General features: G+C 36.6%; 1 long non-coding RNA gene across 1 annotated transcript; it reads left to right on the top strand.

Annotated features, from left to right (window-relative positions):
• Positions 1 to 39: 39 nt before the first annotated feature.
• On the top strand, positions 40 to 3,268 carry LOC139739422 (uncharacterized). Its single transcript, XR_011711514.1, has 3 exons — positions 40 to 288; positions 679 to 801; positions 2,085 to 3,268. It is a non-coding gene; the product is annotated as an uncharacterized lncRNA (long non-coding RNA).
• The last annotated feature ends 8,425 nt before the right edge of the window (positions 3,269 to 11,693 follow it).

Here is an 11,693-nt window from a genome sequence, read left to right on the forward strand (position 1 = left end):
TTCTGAGTTATATTCCTCAGCAGGGCGATCATCACAAAGCTCGGTGAGCCGAAGCGCAGTAACGCCATCACTGATTGGATAGTTGGCGCGACCCCCTGCAAATAACCCGCTAGATGACAACATTTATTTCAGAACGAAAATCTGGCTGTGCTAGCCAGCCAAAACCCTACGTTCAAAATGTCTAGCCCTCGGAAATTTAGTGAAAAGATCGCCTTACATAATCAAAAGCAGGCGGAGGAGACGGCTGCTTTTGAGCAGATTATGAAAGAAGTGTCCATAGTTTCTAGGGTAAGTAATTTTACGTATAATGTCGCTGCACAATCTTCGTTCGTGGTATTCTGCGTGTGTAAAGCATAGGGCGCTTCTGTTGAAATCCGTCCGTATAAATTACCATGCCAAGTACACAGACGGGCTGCTGTGTACAATGTTGGGAAACTGTATGGAAAGGGACTGGGACTGTGTTTAGCATGCTACTTCAGTGATGATACTAGCGTTGGATGTACTATTCCTACTTACACTGACAAGCTGTGTGCTTGGCAATGTACTGTTTTGTCTTGCCTTGTGTTTTAATGAGGAGAGCTATTCTATCATGCTTGTGCCGAGTCCTCGGTAGTTTAATGTCGTGATGTTACTGATGTTAATTTTATTCACATTGACTGGACATTTTTTGTTTTACAGCATCCACACAGTCACACTCATCACCATGATCACCTCCAACTAGTGCCTGCACTGGGAGCGTATCGTGGCGGATCATTACCAAATGTGAACCAATTAGGAAACAATGCTAGTATAGACTTACAGGTGAGTTTCCTGAAATCATGAAAATTTATCCCACTTATGCTGTGCATGACTTAATTATGGCGAAATTCTCAGCAAAATGAAGAAACGGCTTTATTTCTGCTCAGATGAAGAGGACAGTGTCCGTAGTTTTATTCTTCAAGATACATGGCCTCAGATACAGTTGTACCCTGAAACAGTGAAATAAAGCAATGCGCCCCTCCCCTTCCCTGTGTCTAACACCTGAGATAGGGAACAGGCACAACAGATAATTTCTGACGTTTACTTCGGATGCCCATAAAGATTTCACACTTGTTATAGAAAATATAAGTTGTGAGGACAAGCAAACACCAGTATCGTAAAGATTGCATTTAGCTTTCAATATTGTGAATTTTGAGATTGATTGTGTCCATTTGTGACACACCTTTGTGAAAGTGGGGAATGTTTAGAGGTTTTAGAGGATGATTGTTTTCTGTACAGCTGTTTGTATACTTTTTAGTTGTCTCTGTTATGGTAACATATTTTGTTACATTTCCTAGGGATGAGGAATGTAATCAATCATTTTTTTTTTCTTTTGTGAAGATTTACATTACTCTGTTCATGCTGAAAATATTGAGGATTAATTAAGAAGTAGCCACTGTGGGCTTAAAACCAAATATTTTGTATTGCCTTTACAATAGTGTGTATGCCTTTTATACATGTATATTGCATTAGATATGCAGGCAGAATGACTGCTTCTAATATCAGAACATAACAGCAATGTTTGTTTTGATACATTCTTTTTAGTATCTCTGCATGTGTGCATGAATGAAATACCTTACAGTTGCTCTTCCCCTCAAATCCTTGCTAGTTTTGTATCATTTAATAGCACTCGTGATGTGATTACAAATGTATTACAAAGTACATACTTTGCAGATTATCAAGATGTATTTACCACAGATAGTGGACCTGCATTTCAGATTCAATGATACAGAAACCACAAAGTGATTTTCTTTCAGACATGTAGTTCCATAATCATACACTTTAATTCTTTGGTGTCACATATGATCAATGTTCAAAGAAGATTTTGATTGCTATGTATTAAGATTGAAATAGTTACATAATGTATCTAATTCTAGGTACAATGTACAAATGTACATTAATGAAATACTATGATAAGTAGTGTATACTTAATGGTTTAGAGTATTGTACCAATGCATCTCAGTGCACCTGTGAAGGTAGTATGATTATTCAGCATCGAGCAAACATATCATTGTCATGATAATTATCAAGATAATGTCATATATTTCTTTGTTTGTTTTTTACAGCAAGCATTACACAGTTTAGAGGATATAAAAAATGCCACTGGAAGGGGAGTTCAAGATCGAGTCTACAGAACACAGCGATCAGGAGCCCATAGAGGGAGGCATATATCCTTTTCATGGAATATTTTTTTGTTCTTTGGTATATTGTTTGCACATAATGGTTTTGTGAATTTGTAGAATTTTGTTTCACTTTTTGTTTGTTTTTGTTGTGTTTGCAGCAGCAATATATTTTCATGACCAATGAAAATTGCCGGTGATATTTGTGTGTGACGTTGACAGCAGGAGTTCCCGTAGTGGCAGATATACAATGTAGTTTTGACATCATTTTGGAAACAGCTCTGGGAAACTAATTTGGAAGTGGGTGATAATGCGGATTTGACTTGAGGGAGTGTTTCATGATTTCATGATCTATTTGTTATGTTATTCATCTAAATATCACACAGGAAACATGGCGTGCAGTCAAGTTAGGCTCTAATAACTTTACTTTAATAGTAGCCGTTTGCAACTCGTTCACTTTGCTAAAATGGCAGTTTTGTAAAGGGACTGTTATATGAGGAATAATTTAAGCCATACATTATGATTTTAGGCAGCAAGTACAACTTTCTGTGCATCTTGGTAGATTATTTTTCTATTTAACAAATAGGAAGATATCTGGAGTATTGCACTCATTTTGTGTTTGTGTGTGTGTGTTTGGATGGGTTGGCTGATAAGGATTGTTATTGCCTTTCTTTATTTCTTTTTCCACTGCCATTCAAGATTAAGCATGTTTTGCACTTTTTGTTATGGGTATATATTGAACTTAACCCGTTGAGGATGAGTTCGGAGTATACGCGGGCAAGTGTCTGTGGGAAATACTTGTAGCAAAACCAGCCCATCCTCAACGGGTTATTACTGTATCCGCCAAATATTTTGCAAGGTTTTTATATTTGCGAATTTTGTGAGTCGGTTGCTATTCGCGAATTCAAAGATGCAAAAATATTGACTCTGATCCCGATATGAATCTGACTTCCACATGTACATTTCTCTGTTCACTACAACGTACTCCACGATCGTGAATTCAACCACTCGCGATATTGTAGGGAAGTCTTGATTTGCGAAAATTTAGACTTGCTAAATATATGGCATATGTATACAGTAAGTGAAAGAAGAAGAAGAAGAAGAAAGCATTGGTGGTTTTATCACAAGAATTAATGGAACATTAAAAACTATAAATAGATATTGGTGTATTAACCTGTTGAGGACGGGCTGATTTTGCTACAACAGGCATTTCACATAGACACCTGCCTGAGTATACTCGGGACTCGTCCATAACAGGTTAATACCCTGTGCTATCAAAGAGAACTCTTCTCTTTTCATATTTTTCATGGCTAGAAATGAGAAAATTTACTTGTAATTTACTTGTGAAACCTGTTAAATGCTTTCTTTTGGAAATGAAAGTGAAATAAATTGAATGTTCCTTCTGAATTTCCTGTATAGGCACTGGGACTGTTTGGAAACTTTGACTACCCTATACTTTCTTCTCTTGTAAAAAGTGATTTGTTAAATTGCATATTATGCTATAGAGTACTGTGTCTCAGTACAATTTAGAGTTGAACTTACGTTTATCAGGCATTTACTTTCTTTTGTAAAAAGAGATTGATTAAATTGCATGCTACATATGATACTGTGTATCGATACAATTTAGAGTTAAACTTATGTTTATCAGGCATTAATAATAAAAGGTCTCAGCAAACTTTGTGAGCTAAATATATTTTCAACTGATATATGTTTGTTCATAGTTGCCCCTTAAAAAAAAAACAATTAGGGGCAAGTCCAAGATAAGGTCCCCTCAGAAGGTAAAATTTCATCTTTGCTCAATATTGACATGTTTGGTATCATTTTGAAGCTTATGAGTTGAAGTTTTGATTTCCGTGGAGGAAAAAATGATATTATGTAAATTTATGCAAATTTCAAGGGCCTCATTTGCATAAATGTGAAACACAGCGTTACGTATGGGACATTTATAAAAATTCATATTAATTCAAAGGAAAGCAAATAATATTTGATTAATATGTGGACATAAGAAGTTCATCACATAGTTTAACTTGGTATGAAAATTTAGGGATTATGCAAATGATTATGCAAATTAGCTCGTGTCCTATCACGAGATGTCCCATACGTAACAAAATGAGGTCATTTTTTTAGGTTTTTTCTGAAATTGCTAAGGTTATTTTAATGCCCTTTTGGAAAGTTCTAATCTATTGTTAAGAGAAATTAAATACCAGAGAAAAAAGAAAAAAAAGTAAAAGAAATGGTTTTTATTAGGCATTGAAATAATGTTACGTATGGGACAAATGCGTTACGTATGGGACATCCTCATACATATTGCATGTGAATGCATGTAGCTAGCTGGGAAGGTCTCTCAGTACACAAATGGTCAATCATCCTGAAGAAAGCATCCCAACATTGTAGCTACTTTTTGAGTTATAGACACTTGAAACAATACATGAACTTGACTGAACAATTTTCAGAAAGGGGGAGGGGAAAATGGCAAAATACACAATGAAAAATCAGCATTAAAGGGATGGTATAGTTTTTCGTAGAAATGGGGATTCAGTTTTCAACATTTAAAGAGATGATTGGAAACCAATTATATGAATTACTTAAGATCATAAAATCCTAAGACTAGAGGAATTCAAAGTTTATGTGATGGAAATCCAATTTGAAATGGTTGTGATATTATAGAAAAAAAATAAAAAGTAAAATGATTTTTTTTTTTATTGCAAGTGATACACAAATTGTCCTTATTCAGTTTTCAGTAGTAGCCACAACAAAATTCATGGGTATACATACTGAGTTGTGACTCGAATCAATGACCTGACTGCTAGACAGACATCATATCTACTCAATCACTGGGGTTCCACACAGCAGGTATTGCTTACAAAAATTGTATTTATTAAACTTAATATTTCTTGTATCAAGTTGTTTTTTATTGAAACTAAATGGCAAACTGCCCTTCATCAATGGAAGTAAGCACTTTAAACCAAAACTATTCAATTTTTCAGTAGTAACTATCCTGATAAAAATAGGGCATACATACTCAGGTTGGTCATAAAAAATATAGAATATGATTGAATATGAATGTGATTATGATGATAAATATCTGGGGAATATTGTTCCCTTGTCAATCTGGATCAGTATTTGAGTAATTTCAATTGATTCCACCTCAATAATTATGCAAAAATTTGTTTAAATGGGTATTTTGCTAAATTATTTTGCAAAATACCCATAAACATGGTTCTCCACACACTAAACGAATGGGGGACAAAGGGCATGCATACCCAGGTTGATCATAAAAATATAAAAATATGATTGAATATGATTATGATGGTGAATATTTGGGGAATATTGTTTCCTTGACAATCTGGATCAGTATTTGAGTAGTTTCAACTGATTTTACTTCAATGATTATGCAAAATACCCATAAACGTGGTTCTTCACACACTAAATGAATGGGGGACAAACTGTCCCATACGTAACTGTCCCATACGTAACACGTCATGTCTGTCTTTAATTAGAACCCGTAATTAGAGCTTTTTGCCTAATGACATGAAACTTACCTGTGATAATCTTGAGTGTTGTGACTTTCATCACAGTGAGTTACAAGTTGTAGAATGATATACTTTCAGAGAGTTTTGCGGTTGAAAAAAATGTTTAAAAAAGCAAAATTTTTCTGGTCCCATACGTAACGGCACATATTTTCTCTTCTAGAATATAATTGTCAAGGTCATTTTTCTCAATTTTTTACATGATTATACTTCTTCTAGATATCAATCACCATGATGAAGTTCAATACGATCAAAGGCCATTAACACTATTTTTCAGGTCATAAAAGTCTCTGAATGTCCCATACGTAACGTGCGCGTTATCTTGGACTTGCCCTTAGATAAACTCATGTGCAGTAAATTGAAATTATGGAGAAAATGTGATATACTTTTTGCATAAAAATCAGCACTTTTTTAATGAGAAACTAAGTCAGAATTGGGTATCTCGATTAACAGAGCACGTTCAGGCTTTTGACCGTGATTTGTTGACCTACACGTTATTGTGTCTTCCTGGTAAAACGACACTCTGTAGGCCCTATTGCTTTCATTCTGCACTGAAACATGCTGCAAGGGCACCATGAAGCACATCATTATGGTGTAAGCTTCATTGATCTTATTCCCAAGGAGCAGTCAATTGCATGCATAATAGTCCAGGGCCCTGTTTTATGAAGATTTAAAATTGATTATATAGTTGATTTCAACTGTAAGTCTATGGCAGCCTGTGTGGTAAGGAAATTGAAAATCGATTTTATGTTTTGATAAAATGGGGCCCAGTAGTTGCATACAGTGACTGTTAAACTGATATTTGCGCATTCACGGCAGGTAATTTGATACCATTAAGTACCTTATACATATGTACTAGTTTATATCTTTGTTTTTGTTGTTTTTTGTTCATTTTTTTAAAAACAAATTTGTCTGCAATTTTCTTAGCTGTAATTATTATTTCTGATGCACTTTCAAGAATTTGAGGATAGCTCCTTATGATGTAAGGCACACGCCAAAGGCTAGTCATAGTGCTGATTGTTTGAGTCATGCACGTGGTTTGTGGGTTTGTAACAAACTGAACAAAGTATTCTATGTGCTAGCACGAGAAATGCTGAATGTTCTGAAATCATGTAGTGCTCGAGCGGCTGCAAGTATTGCAGAATTCTTTAGCTGTGTTTTTTAGTTGTTTTTGACTGTTAGATTTTAATGTTACCAAGTGGAAAAGTGCAATATATCTGAATACAGAGCTACAAATTCAAGGAACACAAGATTCCCCAGTAGTAAGAATACCATTAGAGGTTAACATGCTGTCATAACTTTCCTATACTTGTATAATGGTACTCAAAATTTTATGAATAATGTTTTCAGTGTATGCGTTTTGTTTGAAAAACATTCTCTACACTATATTGTTTCCAGTGGTTGACAATTCTAAAGATACAATGTGTAAGATCAAGGTGTAGGTGACTGTCAGTGGTGTCAGTAGTACTGGAGATTGTGAAGTGAAGAAAAAAAGACTTGAGGGTATGTAATGTACATCAGGAGAAGTGTGGAAGATGCCAATTGTCATCTTGGCAGACACAGGATGGAAATGTAACTAGCTGCCTCCTTGGAAGTTCTCAAATGGGAATTGCAGTGGTGTTCGTTACAAAAGGCTGTCCGATGCCAAAGTACGTTGACCCTCTTGTTTGGTATTTAGGATATTCATGCCAGCTACCATAATATGATACACTAAATGTCTTCAACACACTCGTGTACTGTGGCCTTTGTCAGGAGCTGTTGTTACTAACGTAAGCACTCCATTGTTTTATGCCTCTATCCTAAAGGGTACCAGAGGCATGTTTTAGGGTTGTCTCTAAATCTATCCATCTGTCTGTCCCCCATTTCAGCATGAATGCTTTAAGAGAGAGAGAAAAAAAAAATGCTCTACAAATATTTTTGAAGCCCATCCTCAGGATGCTACAGTAGGTACATGTATTGGCTTAGTAGATTTTAGACAGAATCCCTCAAGGTTGAGATCTAAGGTTATTGAACTTTGGCTGAAATGGATATTTCATTGAGGTATGTCCAGTGGTGATATGTGACCCGCTACAACAAAATGATCCTAGAGTCGGGCGAGGTCGATTATTTGACAATTGCAGGGCATAATTCCCTAATCTTTCTGCTTTAAATTGATATATAACAATAATTATAAAAATAATTGGCTGCGGAGATATTGATGTTTAAAAGAGAGCATGTAGAGACGTCTTGGAAATCACTGTTTCGAGAAAAGCGCCCTAAAAGTTTTCCTTTCGACGCAATCGCGATCAAGGGACACGCAAGTCAGTTTTCAGCTCCGGACAATAGAAGGTACAATTAATTGTAAGCCCTAGCAACCCCCGAAAAGTTCATTCAAGCACAGCATTGGCGGTCTCCTCACCGACCAATCAGTGACCAGGATGTGAGAAGCGGCTGAGCATAGAGCACCCCGCCTGCACGCACCAGTCGACTGGGCAGTGTGCGAGCTTCACGCTTCGGTTAGCAGCAGGCAGCAAACTGACCAATGAGATCACTCAGGTCGGTGTTAGGGGCGGAGCCTATCTGTGGCGCTCAATCCAAATTTTCAAACCAGTTTCTGCTTCGCTGAAATGCCAAAAAACATTGCTCAGAAAAACGCTATTTTTTGGTCTTTCCTTTCATCATTTTGCGTCAAAATTTCGACAAATGATAGGAGACATGTCAGACTCCAATAATATGTTAAAATCAGAAAATCGTAAGTTTTGACCAATTTTAATGCTCTGACTTCAAACTTGATTTTCACGGCTTCAACCGTGCGCGACTTTAGGACCTTTTTGTTGTAGCAGGTCACATATTATTTGGTAGAAAGGATAGAATTGAATAGACCATTACATGTATGACAATGGAATAGTAGTGATGAAAGGTCAAGGTTAAAGGTCACTGTGCTTTTTGCCAAAAAAAAAAAAAAGGACAAGAAAAAAATGTCACTTCTAGTCATTACTTCAGCTTGGTGTTTGCATGTTCAGTAATGATGTACATCAGTGATTGGGGTAGAAATGAATAGACAATCACCTGTATGATCATCACGAGGGTAGTGAATCAAGGTCAAGTTCAGAATTCAAGTTGTATTTTGGCTATTAAGAAAAATGTAATTTTACAGCCATACCTTCATCTAGGAATGTCCAATGGTAATATGTGGTAAAAAGAAAAGATACTTGTAAAACTAAACAATTACATTTGCCTGAACAAGTATGGGTGAGAAGTCAGTGGTGGAGGTCAAATATCATAATCTATCCTTGGCCATTTCACTAAAAAGTATATTTATTTTCCAGGATGATGATGATGATGATGATGATATAGTAAATGTTAATTCATATTTTGAAAACAGGGAAAACTCAATTCAGTGGTGTCATTAGCCTTTGAGAAGAAGGAATTATTCAAGTGTAATGGTATATAAATGAGGGAAGAGAGGCATAACATGTATCTGAGTGGTGTAGTATGGAATAATTCTGCATTGCATCACGAAGCATCTTTGAAAATGTCATCGCACCAACTATAAAAAAGTTGAAAGTAGAAGCCTTGCTTAATCATAAGTTTTGCCCAATTTCCACAAGATTCTTATTGTTGTAAACTAGAAGAAATGTATCACATTTTAGCGTACAGCTGTACCTGTGTGAGATACTTGTACAATATATGTCCAAATGAGAGCATGGAATCAGTTGAAGCAATTTGAAATTCAAGATATTAAAATATTGTGTGTAGTGTGACATTGATATTTCAAATAATACATGGTGATGTAGCTACTACATATTTCTGAGGGATGTCACTGAGCTACAGATACAGGCATGGGTTTTATTGCCTATAGTCTAACAGACCATGTGCACACACAGCATACCAATATGTTCTTCACTTTCAGCATTTTTTTTTTATCCCATGGCAAATGATGAATGTGTGCTTTTATTGCTTGTGCAATTCATTTCACAGTTGAATATCTAAGACAATTTCTAAAAGAGCTGTGGGATACATCAACAGTTCTGCTTATACTCATTTGATTGATACAGGTATTTTGTTGTTGTTGTTGCTTCTTTTGATTCTTAAGGGAGGTCCCAAAGCTATTAACCATATTGCAGTTAGTGCTGTTCTTAGATTACTTTGACTTGTTCAAGTGCAGTGGTGTTGTGCACTCAGTGTAACAACTTTTAGAATTAGTGCAAATTGGATTTGCAGTATTTTTTTTTATAGCAATTATCCTTTCTAAGCCTACAGAGAAAGTGAAGAGTGAGTTGCATTATCTTTTTATGAGCAGTGGGAAATGTATGCAGTGTAATTTACACCTTCATGTCTTTAGACTGGATGTGAACAGAGCTCTTCGTGAGTAATGATCATGTGGACTCAATTTCCCATGATTCCCTTGCTGTTGTCGTGCAACATACCATGTGCTGTAATGATAGTCTCCTCCCTGGTCTGTTACATATGTATATTATACAAGTACACATTTATTACATGCCATAATCCTCCAATGGATACACATGGTCTGAAAGAGCATTGTGCAACTAACAGTTGAGTATATTTCTCGTGTGATTGAAGTCCGTGGGTTCCGCCGACATATTCTGAAGCTGATCTGTAGACAATGTATGTGTTGTTGTAAACCCTAAGTAATGAAGTACTCAAGTTAATGTGAAAAGACTGCCTTGTCTCGGCTAGCATCAAATGTGAGAAAGTCCCCCAACACTCATAAACCCCTCACCAGACATGAAATGAATACCCTCCATTGAACAAGCATCATTAACTCTTACAGGTATCTGCAGTATACATACATGTAATGCGATCATTCCATGGAGGTTCTTTGTGTGGTCACTGCCATCAAAGCATTCACCTTTGTTCAGAATTGTTACTGCTCATACTGTGTACACTGTACCTGTGAATGAGTCCATTGTTATCACGTTTAATAGCTGCATCCACTCTGACTGGCTGAGGACATTGTCTTTAATGTGTATGGATGTTTTGCCTAAAACTCAATGTGAAATCATACATTACAGGAGTCTATTGCTTATTTGCCCGTTCTGTAAAATTTGAGAATAGAGAGTTCCTACCTTCTTTCACTTTTAACAATATGGATATTTTGTTAATTTGAGTACCAAATGTCGTCCCCCCCCCCCCCATTTTTTAGGTACCAGGTATGCACTGATTCTTACCATCAAGCTGGAATGTGTTTAGGGCCAGTGTTCGATAGGTTTATGTTCTCAAGAGTTGACTCTTGACAAGTTAATGGGATGTACGCAGTGATGCTACACCATGTATGCTCCTGTTCTGATGACTGACACAGCCCTTTAACGCCTATGATACAAGATTGAGATGTCCCTTTTCATCTACCGGGGTATCCCTAGACAGGCAGCCAATTAAGTAAAGTACAGAATCACTGTGGCCTCTAGCCATGACCTACATGGCTTGTTTTGATTTTTTTTTTTGCGTCTTTTTGTTTTTTGCCTTTTGGAGAGAGTAGGCTAAATCAACAGATGAGGAGCAAGTGTAGGTGTGCTTGTTTTGAGCAGGCTTGTTATTTCCCCATGCAGTAGTACGTGTGATACATATAAACTTGTTAATGGTGTTTTCGCACATGAAGGCATAGTTATCGTAGAAAATTTAACAAAATGAGTGGAAGAACACAGTTCAGCTACCAAATCATCTAGATTCTGCAGCAGGCTCCCTAAATAAGAAAAGAAACAAAATGTATGTTTCTTTTTTTCCCCTTAGAAATTAAAATTAACGTGTCATTCACAGATATCAAAAGTGGCTAGCAGGTTCCTGTATCGAAAATTTCAAAAGACCAAGCATGGAGTAATATCATACACCATTGTACATTTACTGTAGGTATAGACAGGCTCGTAAGAATTTTTTGTGCAATGTATCCAGAGACTCCAACCCCAAGCACCTTCTCATCTTGAGATTCTCCCGCCTGAAACCCCTAGCAAACGGGAGACTCCAACTTGATGCGCGTAAAGCGCACATCATGAGCGCAAAGCGCAAAGTTCCTTGCGGCCGGGGTCCA

The sequence above is a fragment of the Diadema antillarum genome, unplaced genomic scaffold, assembly GCF_040938485.1.
Source record: "Diadema antillarum isolate AM-2024a unplaced genomic scaffold, OU_Dant_1.0 seq00000798_RagTag, whole genome shotgun sequence".
NCBI lineage: Eukaryota > Metazoa > Echinodermata > Echinoidea > Diadematoida > Diadematidae > Diadema > Diadema antillarum.